This window comes from Ovis canadensis, chromosome 12, assembly GCF_042477335.2.
Source record: "Ovis canadensis isolate MfBH-ARS-UI-01 breed Bighorn chromosome 12, ARS-UI_OviCan_v2, whole genome shotgun sequence".
Taxonomy (NCBI): domain Eukaryota; kingdom Metazoa; phylum Chordata; class Mammalia; order Artiodactyla; family Bovidae; genus Ovis; species Ovis canadensis.
Window position 1 is genome coordinate 40843130 of NC_091256.1, and position 22940 is coordinate 40866069.

The 22940-nt window shown below is 44.6% G+C and overlaps 1 non-coding gene across 1 annotated transcript; it reads left to right on the forward strand.

Annotated features, from left to right (window-relative positions):
* The first annotated feature begins 21619 nt into the window (after positions 1-21619).
* On the forward strand, positions 21620-21692 carry TRNAG-CCC (transfer RNA glycine (anticodon CCC)). Its single transcript has one exon. It is a non-coding gene; the product is annotated as a tRNA-Gly (tRNA).
* The last annotated feature ends 1248 nt before the right edge of the window (positions 21693-22940 follow it).

Here is a 22940-nt window from a genome sequence, read left to right on the forward strand (position 1 = left end):
ATTTTGCCATAAGCAGATTACTCCAGAAATTCCAAATCTCGATATGACCATCCCCAAAGTCATCTGATTCTACTGTCCCTTGTCACTTTCAACTGAAACTCAAAACTACCAGCACGCTAGAACCAGTTGTTATGTTAGCAGGAATATACTCTAAGTCTCTGGCTCAGATCGGAATCTTGTTTGAGGATGGTTTTTCCTTATCGTCCCTTATATGCTGGTTCTGTGAATGAACTGTATTCTGAATGCCTGATCAGGGGAAATTAACATATATGATGGTTATTGTGATGATGAGTATGATGAGAATGATGTTGAAGATGACTTTGCAATAAATTTAAGGAGCATCTACTATAAGGCGGCCATTAAGTTCAGTCTGTTCTGCTCCAGTGTCTATACATACAAGGCAAATTAGTTCAAATAAGGAGATATCAATATAATCAAGATTACTTTGATTCATAAGTGATTTGCCCCCCAGCAAGAGAATATTTTGCAGCTCAATGCACACATGTTAATATGTTTCAGCTCAATGCACACCATTTAATAAGATTTAATAAGATTTTAAAAAAGCACAGGAAGTCATGAAGTAATCCAGTCCGAACACAGTGCCCATTCACCCCACTTTCTTCCTCTTGGCTCTATCTTGGAAGTGCTTGCTGGGAGTTTTCCTGGATCTTAGTGCATTTTGCCCTCATCTCCATAACTTGGCAGCATCTGCCCTTACTCATACCCTCTTCCATCAAGTAGCCATCACATATTCTTAAAAGGCAAGTCTTAGATTTACTTAGCATTTTTTTTAAAAGAGAACTTTAACTGTGGTAGTATTTTATTAGCATATGCCTTGTGATTGTCAGTGCTTTGGTTACAAAGTTGCACAGATTTTGAGCAACCTGCCCAACTCTGTTTTCCATAAATTGTGTGTGCATGTTTACAGAATGAATGGCTTGTGGCTTCTGCACTTATTACAGAAATGTCTGTCCTTTACCTATGTAGTCCTATTCAGTTCTTGTCACTATTTTATTGATAGGAGTTATCCCCATTAACTGAAGAAAGGAAAGCAAGGCTCAGAGAATTTATAACTCATCCAGAATCTCACTGTAATGAGAGGGCAAGATGACTTTGAATCATTACATACTCCCCACTTATTATTGGACTTCCCTGGTGGCTCAATTGGTAAAGAATCTGCCTGCAGTGCAGGAGACCTGGGTTCGACCCTTGGGTTGTGAAGATCCCCCTGGAAAAGGGAATGGCAACCCACTCCAGTATTCCTGCCTGGAGAATCGCATGGACAGAGGAGTCTTGTGGGCTACAGTCCATGGAGTTGCAAAGAGCTGGACATGACTGAGGGGCTAACACACACTTAATATTAATAGCTGGCCTCATAAACTTCTACTCAGCAACACGTTCCAGTCAGAACCAAAGTGAAGGCAGAAGCAGGAAGGACACAGACCCCGTGAAACAGAGTTGTGGGGAAAGCAGCTCCTGCCCTGCCATTCTCCCAGACTGACAGCACTTCCACTGCATTTCTTGTGGAAGATATCCCAGAATACCCTTTTTTTATTATTCCAGAAAAAGCCTCCATAAAAATAAATTAAATATATGGGTCAGCTTCAGCAAGCTACTGATAACATCACATGAGGCAGGCTGTGTATTTCTGCAGAGGGAAAAAGCCAGGCTGAGCTTACCCTGGCCCTGGCTTCATGGTACCATGATATAGCACATTCCAGAAGATGAAAATAGGATGTTGAGCATTCAAATAAAAAAATAATAATCCCAGAAGAGATTTCCTATTGTCCGTTGAGTTCCTTTCAGAAATTGAATATGATTTGAGGGAAGCACTATTGTTCGTCTCACAGATGAAAATAATGCATTTTTAAAAGAAATTGTCTGACACAGCATGATCCTGTTTTTATTAAAATAGAATACAGACACACAAACCCTTTGAAGAGTAAGCATCAAATTATTCATGGTATTAAACTCTGAGTGGTAAAATTACGGGTTTTTTTACTAGCTTACATTTTTACAGAATGTCTAAAATGAATAAGCATAATTTTTCTAAAAAGTGATGAAAATTACTTTTGAAAACAAATTCTTAGGATAATTTTGTGATTTTCTTTCCTGAGAAAAACTGATTTTTGTATTGAGGAAAGGCATTAATATTTTTGAGGCTGGTCAGTCTTTTGGTGTCACTCAGCTTTGCTGTCCTTACAGATGTTACAGACTTGCTGCTTTTTTTTCCCCTAGTCTTTCATTTCAGCTTTTCATGACTTTGCTTCTCCCTCATTCCCAGGCATTTTACCTCATCCACATTTAAGGACCGTTCTTCAGCCTCACTTCATGCCGCTGCGTCTCCCTTCTTTCCTTCTCTCCGGCATGTCTGCTTCCCTGGGATACCCAGCCACCCCTGTGCTGACTCTAGCATTCTCTTCCAGAAACAGTGGCAGCGTTCACATTTGATTGCACACTCCTATTGTTTTGGAGGGATTTTTTTGCATCTTTTTTTGCCTCTTATTTTTCCTAACAATAGCAGTGACTATTTGTTTACTTCTAAGAAACCCATGTCATTTGGGTTTCCTGGCAGCATCAGCAAGAAGAGGGATTCCTTCTAGAACACCTATGCACAAAACAGCAACGACAATAAATCTCTACTTCTAAGGCTTTTCATTACTTCCTTAGTTGAAGCAGAAAAATGGTCATAACTAAAAACCGGGAGGCTTGGTCGACACACGAGAGGTTATTGTAAACTCCTGTCTCAAAACCTTTTCCTTTAATTGTCTACTGTGAGTGAGGTACGGTAATTAATGTCGTCCAGTCACTCAGTCCTGTCTGACTCTTTGCCACCACATGGACTGCAGCATGCCAGAATTCTCTGTCTTTTCCTATCTCCTGGAATTTTCTCAAACTCATGTTACAATAATATCTCACTGGTAGTTTCATCACCTCTGGGGAAAATTGCCCAGAAGCTGCCTATGCACGCCTATCTGCAACTGTGGCTACTTCCATCCATGAATGGCTCTTTGCATCAGGTGACCATAGTATTGGAGCTTCAGCTCCAATCAGACACAAGGGACTCAAAACATCAACACAATCCTCCATTAATCGGCGAGTCTTCTGGAATCCAGGTAATAAATGGAATAGTGTCCAAGTTCATCTCCCGGTGGGTCTACTGAGGCTGCAGACCCGTCTATGGTTATTGTCCCAGTTCCCAAGGGCATCACTGGGATACATATACTTAACAGGAAGCAGGCGCCTTACACTGAATACCTGATCTATGGCATAAGAGCTATTATGGTAGAAAGACCCAAGGGGAGGTGTCTTAAGATTGTATCATTCCCTGCTCCCTGAATCGGAATGAGCATAAAGTCATTAATTCAATTGATCAGCCTGATGTACTGATGATCAGTCATCCGGGTTCCACAGATGATTGAGATGGCCAAGGTCTCTGTTGGGTTTTGTTGTCATGGAAAGAAGACGTGTTAACACAGATCTGTGGCAAGACAGTGATGGTCTCTTGATGCCTTATAAAAGGAAATGGGTTTTTAATTTTCCTTACTGATCACATTCATGGCATCAATAGTGGCACTTCAAGTGCCAGAGACTTTTTGAATATATTCCAGTAAAGATCCGACATCTGGTACAACTGTCCCCAACTGTGCAGCCCCGGTTACTACCTGCCTTGATCTACCTAGTTTTCACGAGGGCCAGAGAGGCAAATTGAATGGGGGTTTGATGGAGGTTGCTACCCTTGCATTCTTGTGCTTATCACTACAGTTTTTCTCGGGATACATGACAGCTTCTGATTTACTGTCTTGGCTAGAGGAAGGCAGTTTTAAGGACCTCCACTTGGGTCTTTCTACCATAATAGCCCTTATGCCATAGATTAGGCATTCAATGTAAGGTGCCTGCTTCCTGTTAAGTATACGTATCCCAGCGATGCCCTTGGGAACTGGGACAATAACCACAGATGGGTCTGCAGCCTCAGTAGACCCACCAGCAGATGGATTTGGACAGAATTCCACTTATCACCTGGACTCCATAAGATTTGCCTGTAATTGGAGGATTGTGTTAATGTTTTGAGTCCTGTATGGCCAACGGGAGCTGAAGCTCCAATACGATGGCCACCTGATGCGAAGAGGCGACTCATTGGAAAAGACCCTGATGCTGGGAAAGACTGAGGGCAGGAGGATAAGGGGTAGACAGAGAATAGGATGGTTGGATGGCATCACTGACTCAATGGACATGAGTTTGGGAAAACTCCAGGAGATAGTGAAGACAGGGAAGCCTGACGTGCCGCAGCAACTGAACTGTTGGACAAAACAATGTCCAACAGCCTTCAGAAGGCATGGTCCCTTATCCCTCTGTATACTTAGTTTAATTGCTGTTGTAGTGTAGCTGTATATTCCTATAGTGGCATTGTGGGGTCCTTTCTGAAGTGGATCTAGCCTCTCCTTCAATCAATGGCCTCTGGGAGTGAGAACTGGCTCAGATCTGGAAACTAGGTGAGGGGTTGTGATTTTCCGCTTCTGCAGTTAATGTTAACTTTCTGTTCACTAAGCTCTAGTGTTTTTCTGGTTATATAAGTGAAGTAATATCTTAGTTAGCCACCCATTTATCTTGCCTCCCTAGCATCACTGGTCTGTTTGTTAACCGTTGCCATAAAACTTTGTGTGACAAAGCACCCTGTTTGAGTTTCTGACTTACTGCTTGTTTCTGTTACATTTACCTTGCTCTCATCTGTTTAGTGCTAGTATCTGGACTTGGCTATCCCAGAATTCTCTTACCTGTGCTAATACTAGATAGCCCAGTCCAAGGCAGGATCTCCTATAGTAGTTGTTGCTGTTAGTTGCTCAGTCGTGTCCAACCCTTTTGTAACCCCGTGGACTGAAGCCCTCCAGGCTCCTCTGACAATGAGATTCTCCAGGCAAGAATACTGGAGTGGGTCGCCATGGGATCTTCCTGACCCAGGGATCCAACCTGAGTCTCCTGAATTTGCAGGTGGATTCTTTACCACTGAGCCCCCAGAGAAGCCCACGGCTACAGTAACCAGTGAGGATAAGCATCACCGGGCATCTCAAAGGTGCTGGTCCTCTGCTCACTGGCACATCCTTAGTGCTTCGATGGAAGGCATGTTCTTTGGACGATGTGGGGCTCAGTAACGGGTTCTCTTTATCACATAATAAAAATTCTTATATTTTCATCTCCCCAGTATTTATAATGTCCTCCTCTATATTCTATAAGACAGTTCCAACATCTCAACCTTGTTTACTGCAGGTCATTGCTATGTTAACTTCTTTGGAGCAATTCCAGCACATATTAGGACTGATTTTGGATTTTATTGCCAGCACATGAAACTCCTAAGTTTAGGGAGCTCTTCTATCAATGAATTCTCACCTGCACAGTCTTAGATCCTGCCCTTCCTAGCCCAGCGCCCTCAAGACCCATCCCTGGATGTAGCTTCCTATTTCCTGCCAGTATATGTTAGCCAGATCTTTGGGCAATGAAGGGAGGTAGGAGCAGACCCAGAGGAGGACACTCATCCATGAGGCAACTGCTCCAAGCCAGTTCTCTTTTTAAAATGTATCTCTTTCTGGCTGCATTGAGTCTTTGCTGCAGCATGTGGCACCTTTTGTTGGGGTGCTTGCGCTCTGCATTATAGCATGAGGGCTTCTCTCTAGTTGCCATGCCCAGGCTCAGTGGTTGCACTGCAGCATGTGGGATCTCACATTCCCAATCAAGGATTGAATCCACATCCCCTGCATTGGAAGGCAGCTTGTTAACCCCCGGACCACCAGGGAAGTCACTCAAGTGAGGTCTTTGCAGGATCTCCAGAAGGGGAGAGGCTTCTCTCCTCCACCCTGAGATAAGTGAGCCACATTTGCCAACCTGGAGTGTCCAGTGGAACCAAGATCTTGGGTGTCCAGATTCTTTAGTTCATCCACCCCACTATTCCCATCCCACATGCTAGAGCCTCACTCATTCCACCTCAGGGCCCTAACGTAGAAAACTTGACAAGGCTTCATGTTCACTCTTTGTTGTAGGTCTTCTACCCTTAAAATTAAATCCTGGGTCTGAGGTAAGAAAGACAAGATCCGTTTAAAATGCTGCTGTGAAGGTTTGCTGACTTTCACAGCATACTTCAGTTGATATTTGATTCATCTGAGCCTGCCGTCTTCTTTCTCCTGACTTGTGATGCTGTTCATAAGACCCAGCCAACTCCACATGCCTGTAACACACATCATTCCCGTACCCTTCAGATGCCATTACTGTGGTATAAGACCATGTTCCAGTGTTTGCCTGCATCTCACGCCAGCCCATCACTGGTGAAATTCTCCATGATTAGGATGCTGCTGCAAGCCAGTGGTTGTTATCACCTCACTTAACACCAGTCAGAGGCCCTTGCCTGGTGGAAGAGCCAGACTCCTCTCTGAAAGTTTCCTTTCTATTCAGCTTCTGGCTCTGACTGCCTTAGCCTGGGTTTCCCTAGAAAGTAGAACCTAAGAGAAAGGTTTGCATGCAGATTTTTCATTTTGGGATGTGATCTCGAGGAACAGAAATGAGGCAGGGAGGAGAAAAATAGGGAAGGAGGGGAAACAAACCAAAGGTGTGTTATTAAGCTGTTATCGAGCTCAGTCCTGGTGAGGACTTTCTAAAGGATCATGTAAAATGTGCCTCAGAATCAGAGGCATCAGAGCCTCTAACACAGGTCAAGGGAATATCTGCCCCAGGAGACGAAACTCCCTGCCAGGTCCGCATGGCCACTGTGTCAGAATGGCTGAATGGATTCCTCTAGGGGTCCAAGAGAGTACAAAGTGAGAGAAGCTGAGAGAAATGTGATACAGGGTTGAGGTGGGTTCTGTCTGGTTATACCTGCACACTGTTGGTGACATTCTGACTGATTAGGGTGCAAGCCTACTTGCAAGCCTACCCCATTTAACCCCACATAACGCCAGTCACCTCAGTGACTAGAACAGGAGATGGGTCAAGGGGCTTCCCTGGTGACTCAGTGGTAAAGAATCTGCCTGCCAATGCAGGAGACACCCTTTCGATCCCCGATCTGGAAAGATCCCACATGCGGCGGAACAGCTAAGCTCGTGTGCCGCAACTATTGAGCCTGTACTCTAGAGGCCAGGAGGGGCCACTGCTGAACCCACGTGCTGCAGCCTCTGAAGGCCACGTGCCCAAGAGCTTGTGCTCTGCAACAAGAGAAGTCACCTCAATGAGAAACCCACGCACCGCAGCTAGAGAGTAGCACTGCTTGCCGCAGTTAGAGAAAGCCCACTTGCAGCAGTGAGAACCCAGCACAGCCAAAAATAAACAAAAAAATAAAATTATTAAAAAGAAAGAAGATAGGTCAAAATGTTGTATGATAAGATGCAAGATGTCTGTGATATGCCTCTCCTCCCAGAACATTGCCTAATATTATTCTTTTTGCCCAAACCTTCTATTTCATTTATCATCACTTGGACTTCTCTCCCAGAAACAATCTCAACAGGCAGTCCCTCCCCATCTGTAAAGCTTAACCCAACAACACTCTTATTATCTAATAGCAGTATTCATCCAGTTCCTCCGTGTAATTTCCTTGGTGAATTATCAGATAGTGACTCTTTCCTCAGGTTGTTTCCATATTATTTAACTGCCCCTGGTCATAAATTGCAATAGATTTGTGACAAAGATTTCTGAGGTCATATCCTCTGAGACATCCACTTTAAGATTGGTTTGTTTGCTGGATGTTTATTGGGGAATGCCTTCAGGATCAGCACCAATAAGAAGGGAAGGAAGTAGGATTAGGCAGAAAGAGAAGCTGAAACCTCATAGAAACCAGGCTGCCAGCAAAGGGGAGGTTGTTATTCAGTCACTCAGTCAGTCCGACTCTTTGAGACCCCATGGACTACAGCACACCAGGCTTCCCTGTCCATCACCATCTCCCAGAATCAATGATGCCATCCAACCATCTCATCCTCTGTCACCCCCTTCTCCTCCTCCTCCTCTGGTCCCACCTTGACACAAAGAGGATAGACCTTTGTATCCTACACCCATCAGTCTTTGGCTGAGGACTGGCCCCAGGGAGGGTGTGTTCTTGGGCGAGGGACTGAGAGCATTTCCTGGAGAGTGACTCAGCCGAGAGCTTTCAGCTGGGAACACTCCCCACAGCTGGGGAGATGATATCTCAGTTCTGAAGGGAAAAGCTGGGCAGTGTATCACAGTGTTAATTAATGTCACCCTTTCTGCTGCTTGGGTTATTTTCTTCGTAAGTCAAGTTCTACAGATAGTCCTTCCAGGATTCTGACTGGTTCTTCTTGTGGGAAATTTAAAAGAGGAACGTTAGCAGGAAAAAAACCCACAACTTCCGTCACTGAGGCAACAGAGCTTGAAGCTCCAGCTAACCATTTCCCCCTTAACTGCCTATTCTATGTTCCTCCCACCCTTGGCTAGCACCTCTGATGGTCTTGGTGCCTTTATCTGGTAGGGTGACCTAGACTCTCATCCCTGACAGACCTGAGACCCTGGTTGCCATGCCCTTCTCAGGCAGTGACTGTGGCAACTTGCCCACTTACTGTCAAAATTGAGAGAGTACCAGGGAACTCTCCTGTAGATGGCTGAGTGCCAAACATGTTTTCCCCTAGTGCCACCTCCTCCTGGTGACCAGAGCCAATCACCCCTATTGTTTTCCCAATATAATTCAATCCCAGAAGGATAATTCCTTTTTCCCCCTTGTCTCTTACTACAAGGAACCTGAAGCAGTTGGGCAGCAGCTGTAGCTTATTGCCTAATGGAAAGATTACTGTATCCCTGGTGGAAGGGTTTCCCTCTAGGATTGTTGTTTACTTGCTCAGTCGTGTCCGATTCTTTGCATCCCCATGGACTCTAGCCCACCAGGCTCATCTGTCCATGGGATTCTCCAGGCAAGAATACTAGAGTGGGCTGCTAGCTCCTACTCCAGGGGATCTTCCCCACCCAGGGATCGAACCCATGTCTCCTGCATTGCAGGTGGATTCTTTACTGCTGAGCCACCTAGGATACAGGATCTCTAAAACCACAGAGTCCAGAGATCTAAAGACAGAAGGCACAAATGCCCGACAGTCACCGACAAACACACCCATTCCTACTTCACCTCCTTTCTCAGGCCCATGTGTTCTTCCTGCTGGGGATAGAGCACCACATAGCTGTTTTGGGGTGTGTCCTGTCTCATCCTCACAGGTTATCTGCAAACCTGAGCCTCGGGGACTCCTTCAAATTCCATTCCATTCCTGTGGCAGGTTGGCAGGGTCCAGTTGATACTACAGTCATGAGCCCATATTTACACTCATGTGCTATGTTTACACTCCATTGACTGATAACAGAGTCACGTAGGATTCCATGTTTGTGGGTGAAACACTCTGTAATCCCTCAGAAGGTGGTGCTGGCAGAGATCATGTAGGCAAGAAAGGCAAAACCGCATCTGTAGGTATTGATTTCTGTCAAGATTAATTGCTGTCCCTTTCGGGGTAGAAAGGATCCAGTGTAATCAACTTGCCACCAAACAGTTAATGGGATTTCTTGAGAGATGGTTGCTGGCAGGTTGGACAGGTGGCAGTTGCAGGAGCTGGGCCAGCCTTGGTAAGTGGGCGTCCATGCCCTTGATCCATGTGTAGCCTCCATTCCTGCCACCATATCTACCCTGTTCATTATGCCAACACTGGGTTGACTGACGATAGGGACTGGCTGATGACTACCAGTTGAGTCATTCTCTCCATTTGATTCGAGTGCCCCTTCTCTTGTGGGTGCTCTCTGATGAGCTAATTAACAATGGGGTTCAAAAACCTGCACACTTTGGGCCACACTCTTAGGTCTATCAATGTACCTCTCCTTCAAATGTCTTTACCCCAATCCTCTAATATTTCTGCTTCTAGCCTCCTGAGGAATCATCAAAGCTAATCACCTAGATGACCAGATGCACTGCCCAGATCTGCCAGCTGGTAGGATTTATTTCCCTTTCTTTCAGGGTCTTCCATTGTGGGGCTACAATAGAGCTGTTGTGCAGGCACAGTTCATTTTTATCTTGCATCCAAACACCAAGCTGACCCTGTGAATTGAACATGGCCTCTTTCCTCTCTGTCAGTTGGTCTCATCCTTAAGACCTTCCATGGTCCATAGGTATGAGCTGAGGGAGAGGAACCATTGCAACAGAGACAGAAAACATGAGCTCACTCTCTCTCTGGAGCTTTCTGTAGCTTGTAATTAAGTCCTGGTCCTGATCCTCAGTTTTCTCTGTGTTCTAGCTGTAGGGCAATAGTCTCTTTATGTGATATCAGCGAGAACTGGCTTTCTGATTGTTGACTAGTCATCCTCAGCCTTTCATTGTCTCTCTCTAGTGCATTAAAAGTCCGCAGTAACAGCCACCCATTTCCATAGTTCTTAAAATTACTACTTCCCCTGAACGTCTCAAATGTTTGAGCCTAACCCTAATCGCCCCTCTGTTCCCCTCCACCAATACCCTATCCGAGCTCACCACCAGGGAAAGTGAATCTCATGGCAGCCACCCACCACAGTGTCGATGTCATTACCAGTGACCGTGGGTGCATGTGAGCACGCCAAGTCACATCAGTCGTGTCCAACTCTTCACAACCCTGCGGACTGTGGACTGTGCCTGGCTCCTCTGTCCGCGGGATTCTCCAGGCCAGGATGCTGCAGTGGGTTGCCATTCCCTCTTCCAGGGGATCTTCCTGACCCAGGGATCGAACCCGAATCTCCTGTGGCTCCTGCAAGGCAGACAGATTCTTTACCACTGAGGCACCAGGGAAGCCTGACTGTGGGTAAACCAGCTGCAAAATCCATTTCTGAGTTAGCTTGGTCAGACCAGTCCTGGAGCCAGCTATCCTAGGTCAGGCTCTCCAAGAGACAGACTGAGATGAGGCTTAGCATACAGTGAACTTAGGAGGGGAGGGGTGTCATCAGATCATCGTGAATATGAGATGAAGAAAGAAGGATTTAGAAGAGGGAGAAGATGAACTGTGCTGCAGTCACAACAAAAAACCTTGGCTGATCTTCTAGGGAGTTCTGGGGGGAGATGTGGGTCACCTCCAGGGAGAAGGTGACTTGTCAAAGTGGCTCTCTTGGGCTGATGGGAATTCACACAAATGTGTGCACACACAAACACACACACACACATATTCAAAGGAGAGTAGTCTAATGTGAACACTCTTATCAATCAGTTCAGCTCAGTTCAGTCGCTCAGCCGTGTCTGACTCTTTGCGACCCCATGAACCGCAGCACACCAGGCCTCCCTGTCCATCACCAACTCCCGGAGTCCACCCAAACCCATAACAGTTAGGTGAATGAGAGCCTCAGTCTTGAAGGGGCCTCTGGACACCAGGCCATAGCATACACTGTGTGAAGCCAATTCTTTCTCCAATGAAGAGAACTAATAAGCATATAACTTATTCCATTATAAGGGAGGACACTTAGCCCAGTAAATCAGGCCTAAAAATGGCAGCAAGATTAATAACCTGGTATTAATAACTGTGGGTGACTTCATTTAATCCCAAGGTCTAAAAGGCAAAAATGCATCTTCTCTCACCCCAAGGATGTCCTCTGCATATTTTGTAGATCCTTCCCTGTATCAATCCTGCAGCAGAGAAACACCATCTATCTTCTGTACTTCCCATAAACTTTTAATATCACCCATCTATAAAGATGAGACAAAGTGTGTCCAGGTTTTGAAAAACCAACCCTTCTTAAATCTATTTTCTGACAAAGTAATTCTGGCAGAGTTGAGGATAGGATAACCTTTCTAAATTGCTCTTCTTCAGATGAGTGATGCTGCTTTCACACCTGGGTACCTTTGCAAATTCATTCTTTCTGCCAGAGTGCTTTTTCCTACCCCTGTCTTCCCCCAGGATTCTATTCATTCATAGGGTTGCCAGATTTAGTAAATAAAAGTACAGGATGTCCAGTTAAATTTGAATTTCAAGTAAAACAGCAAATATTTTTAGTATAACTCTGTCCAACTATTCCATGGGACATACTGATACTAAAAAATCACTTGTTGATGTGAAATTCAAATTTAGATTGATATCCTGTACTTTATTTAGCAAGCCTATTCATTCTTCACACATTTACTGAACACTTACCACATGCCAGAAACTATTCCAAGTATTGGGAATAGAGCACCAAACAAAAGTAACTCCAATTCTGGCTCTCGTGCAGTTTATATTCTAATGGAGGAAACCAGGCCATAAACAAACTTTACACAAGTAAATATGCAAAGATACTGTTAGAGTATAAATAAATGTCATAAAGAGGACGTTGTATGATGTTCTTGCTAATTAGGTAAAATTTCTCAGTATAAAGCCAGCCATATGAAGATTTGGAGGGGGTGTACACTTCAGGCTTCCCAGGTAGGTCAGTGGTAAAGAATCCACCTGCCAATGCAGGAGATGCAAGAGATGTGGGTTCAATCCCTGGGTGGAGAAGATCCCCAGGAGCAGGAAACGGCAACCCACTCCAGTATTCTTGCCTGGAGAATTCCATGGACAGAGGAGCCTGGAGAGCTACAGCCCATGGGGTGGCAAAGAGTCAGATGTGATTGATCATGCAGGTACATGTATGTGGGCACACGCACACATACACGCATGCACACACACACACACAAATACACTCCAAGCAAAATGAGCCCCAAGTACAAAGTCCTAGAGGTGGAGGAACAGCAAGGAGGCTGATGTGGCTAGATCACAGTGCACAAGAGGGGTCCGCTAGGAAACGAGTTCAAAGGAGCAAGGGGAACACCGTTTTTAGTCTTTTGGCCACAGTTAGGGCCTTGGCATTGACTCTAGAGAGATGGAGCAAACACTTGATGGGATCTCACTTGTCAGACAGAGCAGATGTCCAGTTGATACATATTTGTTAAATAAATGGCTTCCAAGTCCAGTTAACTCCTCTTGCTGGGGCAGGGAGGTGAGGCAGAAACAAGGAGATCAATCAGTTCAGTTCAGTTCAGTTGCTCAGTCGTGTCCAACTCTTTGCGACCCCATGAATCGCAGCATGCCAGGCCTCCCTGTCCATCACCACAAGGCCAATTCAAGAATCCAGGAGAGAGGTAACGAGCGTTTGGACCACAGCGGCAGCAGTAGAGACGCTAAGTGCTTGGATCTTGAACATACTATGAAGGTGATAGCATTTGCAAGGAGAGGAGTCAAGGTTGAGTTGAATCTCTAGAAAGATGGAGTTGCAATTCATGTGTTAGTCACTCAGTCGTGTCTGACTCTTTTGCCCACCAGGCTCCTCCGTCCATGGGATTCTCCAGACAAGAACACTGGAGTGGGGTGCCGCTTCCTTCTCCAGCTGCCGTTCACAGAATTTGGGAAACAGGCAGAGGAAGCAGGTTTGATGGCATTCCGCGGAGGGAAACATGGAAACCTGGGATTCAGCTTCAGACTTGTTGATTTTGACATGTTATTAGAAATCCAAGTGGATATGTTGAGGCAGCAATTAGATGTTAAAGTGTGGAGTTCAAAAGGGAGCTCTGGGCCATCTGGAAGATATAAATGTGGGCGCAGTCACCTACATAAAGCCGCGGCTCTGGATGAGACCCCTTTGGGGTGGGTATAGACACAGAAGAGAGTTCTAAGAACTGAGCTTTGGGGTCTCTAAGTGTTTAGAGATTGAGAAGAAAAGTGGAAAAGGAGTCATCAGCTTGGGAGGAGGAGCACCAAGAAAGAATGACCCAGAAGCTAAGTGGGGAAAAAAAGTGTTTCAGGAAAGAAGACGTGATCATTCATGTCAAATGTCTCTGAAATGTGAAGTTAGATGAGGCCTGACCATTGGGCTTAGCACCCTCGAATTAATGACTCTTCAATAAGAGCCATTTTGGGGACTTCCCTGGTGGTTCAGAACCCGCCTTCCAATGCAGGGCATGTGGGTTCCATCCCTGGTGGGGAAACTAAGATCCCATGTGCCCCAGAGCAACTAAGCCTACAAGCTGCAACTAGAGAGACGCCTGCGCACTCCAACAAAAGACCCCGCATGACACAATGAAGATCCTGAGTGCCGGAGCTAAGGCAAAATAAATAAATATTAAAAGAAAACAAAGACCTATTTCTGTAAGATGGTGGGAAAGACAGCTTGATGGGAGTAGGTTAAAGAGAGAATGGAAGTCAGACTTCCCTGGTGGTCCTGTGGTGAAGCCTCTGAGCTCCCAATCTAGGGGGCCCAGGTTCCATCCCTGGTTGGGGAACTAGGTCCCACACACTGCAACTATGAGTTCACAGGCAGCCAAAGGTCCTGCATGCCACAAGTAAGACCTGGTACCGCCAAATACATAAATACATACACCCTTAAAAATAATTTTTTTAAAAAAAGAGGGAGAGAGAATTGGAGGAGGAAAATAGTGATAGCAATGATAGGCAAGTCTTACAAGGAGTTTGGCTATAACATGGGGCTGATCCAAAAATGGAGGGGAAAGATAACGACATTGGAGATGAGGGAAGCTGTATCAGGAGCAGTGTTTTCTTAACTGAAGAGCCTCAGAAAGAGATGGGAACTAGCAGATGAATGAGAAATTGGCCCGAAACAGGAGCACAGGGAATTCATCTAGAATCACAAGAGTAGCAGTGTGTAGTGGTAGGGATGCAGGAAGGTGGGCAAGAGGGGTGGGAGGACAAGGTGCTGAGTGGGAAGGTATGAGTGGACTCTGAAAGTGTGATAGGATGGCTGGGCAGCACGAGGGCTACTGGAGATTAGTGATTGTTTAATTTAGAACCAACAGCATGGTTATGTGTTTTTCTTCAGCTGTCCAAGTGCAGGCAAGGAGTAGGCAGAAAGCTGGCTATGAGCAGGGGTGGAATTTTGGCAAGCAAGTATATCAAAATGAGAGAGAGGCGAGGGAGGCTAGAGTGTGGGCAAGGGAATGTTTACAATGACTGCCCAAGAAATCTAAATCGGGTTAGGAGGGAAACCAGGACATCAGTGGGTGAAGGACAGTGAACAGATGGTAGGATCAGTAGGTTGGAGGATCCAGTGGGATTGAAGGATTACTGGAATCAGGGCAGTTGAGAGAGCGCTGGAAACATAGGAAGTGATGGTCAAAGTGAGATCTTTGAAAGTGAAAGTTATAGAAGGCTTGAAATTATTAGTAACATTAAAACTAGGCTATCACCAAGTGAGTGAGTGACAAGTAGGATAGAAATCACTGAAAGAAATCACTGAACAAAGAGGTCTGAGAACTTGGAAGAGAGCAGGCAGTGAACCAATACATTAGTTTCCTATTGGTGCCATTTGCAAACTACTGCAAACTTAGTGGCTTAAAAAAATGCAAATTTATTGTCCTACAGGTTTAGAGGTTGGGCAATGGCACCCCACTCCAGTACTCTTGCCTGGAAAATCCCATGGACGGAGGAGCCTGGAAGGCTGCAGTCCATGGAGTCGCTAGGAGTTGGACACGACTGAGCCACTTCACTTTGACTTTTCACTTTCATGCATTGGAGAAGGAAATGGCAACCCACTCCAGTGTTCTTGCCTGGAGAATCCCAGAGACTGGGGAGCCTGGTGGGCTGCGGTCTATGGGATCGCACAGTCGGACACTACTGAAGCGACTTAGCAGTGCAGCAGTCTAAAATCAGTCTTATAAACCTTGAGCCAAAGAGTTAGCAGGGTGGATTCTCTCTGGGGTTCAAGAGCAGAACCTTCCTCCCTCTTTCCAGCCTCCAGGGGCTGCCTGCCTCCCTTGCCCATGGCTCCTTTCTCACAACTGCATCACTCCAACCTCTGCCTCTCTTCTCTCTCCCTCTTCTGACCCTGATCCTCCTGCCTCTCTCTCATAAGGACCCCTAATTATATTGAGCCCAGCTGGACAATCCCTCCTCTGCCCTCATCTCAAGATCTTTAACTTCTAAGGTTTTAATGTTCAACATCTGCAAAGTCCCTTCCATTGCTTACATAGGCACATGTACTGGAGATGAGGACATGGAGATCTTTGGGGGAGATGTTATTCAGCTGACCACATCAGCAATATATATTTTCTCTTCTGCGAAAATTTTCCTGATTCTGGCTTTCCCACCCCACCCCAGACTGAGTTGATAAATATTCCTTTTGATTCATCATTCTACCTTCTTAGCTTCCCTGGTGGCTCAGCTGGTAAAGAATCTACCTGCAATGCAAGAGACTGAGGTTTGAGCCCTGGGTTGGGAAGATCCCCTGGAGAAGGCGATAGTTACCCACTCCAGTATTCTCGCCTGGAGAATTCCACGGACAGAGGAACCTGGCAGGCTATGGTCCATGGGGTCGCAAAGAGTCGGACACGACTGAGCAACTAACACACACACACCCCTTTTTAGAACATTCATGTATTAGAGAATATGCCTTCTTCATTTGGGCATGTACTAGGCTAGATTCTGGGTTAATCACTGTTACCACAAATGTGAAACAACATCTTAAAAATTCTCACCGTAATTGCCAATGTTTGCGTATTTGTCTATCTCCCCAGGTAGACAGTGGCCACACCAGAACAGGATCTACTCACACTCATCTCTTTATCTTCAGTGCCTGTCATAGCATGTGATATATACCATGTACTTGGAGGTTCTTTTCGTTATTTATTTATTTTTGGCTGTGATGGGTCTTCTCTGCTGCTCCGGCTTCATCTCTAGTTGTGATGTAAAGGTTTCTCATTGCCGTGGCTTCTCTTGTTGCAGAGCACAGATTCTAGAGCAAGGGCTTCAGTAGTTGTGGTTCATAGGTTTAGTTGCTCCACAGCATGTGGGATCCTACCGGACCAGGGATCAAACCCGTGTCTCCTGCGTTGGCAGCTGGATTTTTTTACCACCAAGTTACCAGGGATAGTCCTGGAAGATCTTTTTAAATGAGTCAATGAACTCTGGTTACAGTTAGCAAAAGAAACATCTTCTCTAAGTGACCACGTGCACATGACCTGACAACACTAAATTAGTAGGCCTTAATATACACATGTATCATCCTACTAATCTGCAAGCTAATCCCTTAGATATTTGGAAACCAATGCTAGTCTTCTGAATTGTGACTTTTTAAACAGCTACCAGCTACCATCTTAATTTAGAAGCATTTGGACATCAAAGTTTGTAACGATTCTGCCAAATGTATTTGTTCAGAGAATTTACATTGGGTTACTTAGCCACCAGGCTTCCCTAGTGGCTCAGCTGGTAAAGAATCTGCCTGCATTGGAGGAGATCCCAGTTCGATTCCTGGGTTGGGAAGATTCCCTGGAGAAGAGATCCCCTGGAGAAGGCTACCCACTCCAGTATTCTTGGGCTTCCCTGATAGCTCAGACTGTAAAGAATCCGCCTGCAATGCTGGAAACCTGGGTTTGATCTCTGGATTGGGAAGATCCTCTAGAAGAGGGCATGGCAACCCACTCCAGTATTCTTGACTGGAGAATCCCCATGGACAGAGAAGTCTGGTGAGCTACCATCCATGGGATTGCAGAGAGTCAGGCATGACTGAGCGACTAAGCACAGCATATAATCTCCAGGGAAATTGCCTGAAATAAAAAAGAAAGTATCATCCATCTCTTATTCAATCATGATTAGAGACTGACGAAAACACATCAGCAATCATATTAAAAAGAACTGAATTTCTCAAAAGCAGCCTGACAAATAATATCCTGTAATAAATAATATCCTGTGCAAAAATCAACTGTAGACACATTAAATTAATATTGTTTTATGATTATTACCTCAAAGAACTAGACAATAACAGAATCCAGTGAAGATTTTTTTATCTACAGTTACATAATGGTGAAATTAGATTTGGGACACTGAGTCCATTGTAACTCTTTTGTAAATGGAATTATCAAAGCATAAATCATTTTTAACCAGACAACTTGCTTTCTTCAGCTGTGCAATTCGACAACTGTGGGTACATATTTTGTAGATTATAGAGACCTACATTATAACTCCATCATAATGGCTGATCATCTATTCAATTGGAAAAGCCCCAGAAGAGTTCTGTCATCAAAATTATGTAGATGCTGCCTTGATTTGTGAATGCCAGTCCTTGCCAAACTATTATCCCTGTGAACAGTAGGCATATTTTCCGTCAGAATGTAGACAGAGGTTTGTCCATTCCATTTTCAGAAAATACTCATGCTTTAAACTAGTAGATCATCAATTTCTTCAAAACTCCAGACCTGTTTCTTTTTGACAAATTATTGGGTCATAGTTTCTCAATTGAGACTTCATGTAAAGAACAAACAAACCTCAGGCAATGGAGAGGCGCTGGTCACAGTTAGTCTGTTTTAGTTCGAAAGAATGCAAAACAACTTTAAGCTATTAGCAGCATTTATCAATCATTCATAAGTCCTTGACTTCCTAGATAAAAGCCATCCAGAGACCAAGTCATACAGTCCTAATACAGACGCAAGGCACTCATGTTTCTGTGGAGTATCCTCCTTCTGTGAAAATCAGAGTGGGTCCACGTACAACTCTAGAGAAAAACATGCATTTGTGAGTAAAGGGACACAGACAAATGTATTCATTGGAGTGTTGCAGTGAAGAGTGAAAATGAAAGACGGCAGATTCTATTTACCTTAAGGATAAAGTGGTAACTGGACGGAGCACAGCGTGGGCCTCTGGGGTGCTGGCAGTGTTTTAATTTTTGATCTGGGGACTGGTTTATACAGGTGTGTTCACTTTTTGGAAATACACTGAACTCCGATGCTTCGTGCATATTTCTGTATGCATGTGATTCTTCAACAGAAAGGTTTTGGTTATTTTCCTTTTAAAGATCAAGAAGAGAGTTTTCCCAGCTCTCAAGGGGTTGACCTTGTAATGAAAGTGCATTCCATGGGGCTAGCAGCGTGGACTTCTAGGAGGATAACAGAAACATAGATTCTCCAGCCCCACCCCAAACCTACTGAACCAGAATCTGGATTTTAACAAGATTCCCAGGTGATTTGAATGCACATTTAAGTTTGAGAAGCACTGATCTAAAGTATAAAATTAGAAGCAGAAAAGCACAGGGGCTTCCCTAGTGGTCCAGTGGCTAAGTCTCTGTGCTCCCAGTGCACGGGGGCCTGGGTTCGATCCCTGGTCACAGAACTCAATTCCGCATGCGGCAACTAAGACTAGACACAGCCAATAAGTAAATAAATAAATATTTTATTAAACAAGGAAGAAAAGAAAAGCACAACATGACAGTATAATAAATGATGTCATAGAAGGAAGCACAGGGCGCTGTGGAGGCCAGAAGAGGCACCCCTCACCGAGACCAGCTCTTCTGCCCCACAGTTTGCTCCCAAGCTCAGTAATTCTGAGAGGACCTAACTGCCTGATACACTGATTTAGAACCTCAGGTTTGCTCCCTCCCTTACTTTTGGTTTATCATTTTTAGTGAAGAGCAGTAATTGGCTAGAACTAATACAAAAGAAGCCTGGGTTTCAGGCCAAGAAAGTGCTGCTGTGCTTCTGCAGTTGTTTAAAAAAGATAAATGGTCTCTATAGCTAGGGACAAAGAAAAGTAGGACAAACACGAGGAGAGCCTGATGGAGGAGTGCTTTGCAAATAATTAGTGGCTAATTTTAGCCCACCAGTTACCTATTTTTTCATTATTTAGTAATACTGAGTTCCAAAGTCAAAAACTGACCCTGCAGAAAAGACCCCCAAACAATATTTAAGATCCAATGATCCTATCTCACGTAATAGACACTGAAGGCAGGGCCTTATCAGCATCTCAAGTGTGAAGAGTCATTACCTCTCTATTTCTTCTATTTGTCATTCCTATGATCATTGTTATTATATTTCGCCAAAGTATTTGCTCTTTCACAAATGGGATCATAAAAAATGAACACCAAATGTAATGCTGTTAAACACCATGGAGAGATGATTTCTTGTCTTGTATGGCATACTCCCTTTAATTTATCTTTGAATCACAATAAATCATTTTAATTATACTACTACACTGCTAACTCATGTAGTGTGTGGTCTGCTCTTGGTGGCTCAAACGGTAAAGAATCCATTTGCAATGCAGGAGACTCACGTTGGATCCCTGGGTCAAGAAGATCCCCTGGAGAAGGAAATGGCAAGCCACTCCAGTATTCTCACCTGGGAAATCCCATGGACAGAGGAGCCTGGTGGGCTACAGTCCATGGGGTTGCAAAGAGTCGGACACAACTGAACAACTAACACTGGCATGGAAACGCTTTCTACTCAGTTTGTGACTCGTTAGACTTAAGCCTCTTTGAGTCTGTATTTCTGACTCCTCAAGATTATAACATGCATTCATCTCTGCTGAGACTGAAAGCAAATTTTAGTTTTAATAGACACATTTTCTGATTCTTCAGTCATGTTACATTCTATTTCTAATATTCAAGTTGATAGCATCTCTTCCCTGCAAATGGGTGCCCTCTTCAAATTTAGTGAATACTTTCAGTATCTTCATCTAAATTACTGATAAAGAACTAGCCCCGGAGAATGTCATTGAGTTAATAAGGAGCCACTGATAATCACTGACTGTTAAGGAATTTTTAGTAGGCTAATAGTATCTCAGCATCTGACTTAGCAAATCATGTGAAATAGAATCAGCTGCTTTATTCATATTCACATGGGCTCCTTCTCTCTACCCCACCGTCCACTCTCCACCACCCACCACCATGTATCCTGCCCCTGAAGCACAAAAGGAAATAACATTGGTTTGGCATAATCTTCTTTTCACCAACCCATGCTTTGGCATTAAAAATGTAAGGAAATAAGACCGTTTTCTTTGCATCATAGCCAAAGCACTCTGCAGCAAACCCAGTGTGGTTTCTGAGTAGCATTTAATAAGTGGAACAGAGAACAGGATGGATCACTTGATGCCCGGAAAGACACACAGGATCAGTTATTTGTTAGTAAAAGTGGTAGGAATGACTCAAGATCCAAGACCTCAAGGAATGATTTGAGGTCACCAGGGTCTGTGAACGACCCATCAGGAGGACAAGCAGCCACTCCGGATAAGATCAGACCTCCTTCCATAATCCCATTCAGCATCTTGAACAGACTACAGTCACAGCCAAGGGAAGCTCCCAATCTTTTTTTTTAAATCTAAAATAGACATGCAAACAATCACCTAGCAAAGACAACTACATACTGTGTGATAGGAAAACATACACTGATCTGTGTTAAATGATACCTTAGCCAAGCTCAGGCAGGCCCCATAGAGGTCTACTCCTCTGCTTTAACTTGTCCTGCTTATTTGCTTTTTGAATAAAATCCCTGCCATTTCCATGGGTCTCCCTAGGAAATTATTTTCAGAGAAGTAATCCTCATTCTTCTTTTCCTTGTTCTAACTTGACCGTAGAATATGCAAAATTTGTTCAGGGTCAAATATCTGCTCTTTGCATATCAGGTTCCTTTTCAGTGTCGGAACCTTTGTTTCAATTGTAAGCAGCTAGATAGCAAGGACTATATAGGGGTGTGTGTCTGTCTGTCTGTCTGTAGATTCTTTTCTTAATACAAGTATTCCTCATCCTGTGGCAAAAAAGAAAAAGTTTGCCAGATTTTAGCACTAGAATGTAAATAAAGCAAGGAATTAAATCCTTAATAATGGCCTGGAGACTCTGAATTTCAGGATTTAAAAATTCCTTTCTCATTGAGTTCAGTGGATTGAAGTTGCTATGCTAAAATGTTGACAGGGAAGGAACTTCCTTGGCGGTCCAGTGGTTAGGACTCTGTGCTCCCAATGCAGGGGGCCTGGGTTCGATTCCTGGTCAAGGAATTAGATCTCACATGCTGCAACTAAGACCTGACACAGTTAAAAGAAAGTTGACCTGGGATGGCATGCACTTCTGGCTGAAAGAGCTGCAGAGGGGCCGGTGCTCAGGAGCACCTGGTCACACCCGTGATGCCCCTACCAACACCAGCACAAGTGCTTCTAGACCAGGTCTCAAGGGCCTAACACAATCACTTCTTTTCTCATGATCTGACAAATGCCTGGGAATCAAGTCTCCAATTCAGAAGGCTCCCTACCTCCCAGACTCCCTTCCCTCTCCCTTATTCCCCCATATGGCTTCACCAGGCCTCAGCCCCACTCTCTTAACTCCAGGTCTCAACCCCAGTGGGTCAAAGGCTTAATCTCCCCTCTCTTCTGCCTAATACTCCTCTATTTGGCTCTGTGTCCTAACCTATCCTCCCTCGACTCTACTGCCTCCAGAACTCATCTCCCCAAAATAGTGTTCATGATACAGAATCTCACTTTACACCCAACTTAGCTGGTATATCTGGTTTTCCAAACTGAGCACCACATGCAATGTGATCTAAGTCACTTTTAACACCCACAGGTGATAACTGGCTACACTCAGAGGAGGGGACTTTTAGCCCCACAGCAGAACCACTGAATTTCTCTGTGCCCAATGATGTATTTGTTCTTGCAGAGCTGATTTAGAGCTCATGCAGCTCTATGGTGGGGTTAATGGCAACCTCCTCCATGAGGGCTTATGCCAAACCCAAGTCTGCTGCACCCAGAGCCCCTGTCCCTGCAGCAGTCCACTGCAGACCCATACTTCCTTAGGAGACACTCAAACACAGTTCTGTCTCAGTCTCTGTGGGCCGCCGCTCCAGTGCCTATTATCTTGCTGGGGCTTCTCTGCCCTTGGGTATGGGGTACCTGACCTGATACCTCACAAGACCCCTGAGACCACCTGACCTGCCTCTTGAGAAATCTGTATGCAGGTCAGGAAGCAACAGTTAGAAGTGGACATGGAACAATAGACTGGTTCCAAGTAGGGAAAGGAGTACATCAAGGTTATATATGTAACCCTGCTTATTTAACTTATATGCAGAGTACATCATGAGAAATGCTGAACTGGATGAAGCACAAGCTGGAATCAAGATTGCCAGGAGAAATGTCAATAACCTCAGACATACAGATGGCACCACCCTTATCGTGAAGAAGAACAAAAGAGCCTCTTGATGAAAGCGAAAGAGGAGAGTGAAAAAGTTGGCTTAAAGCTCAACATTCAGAAAA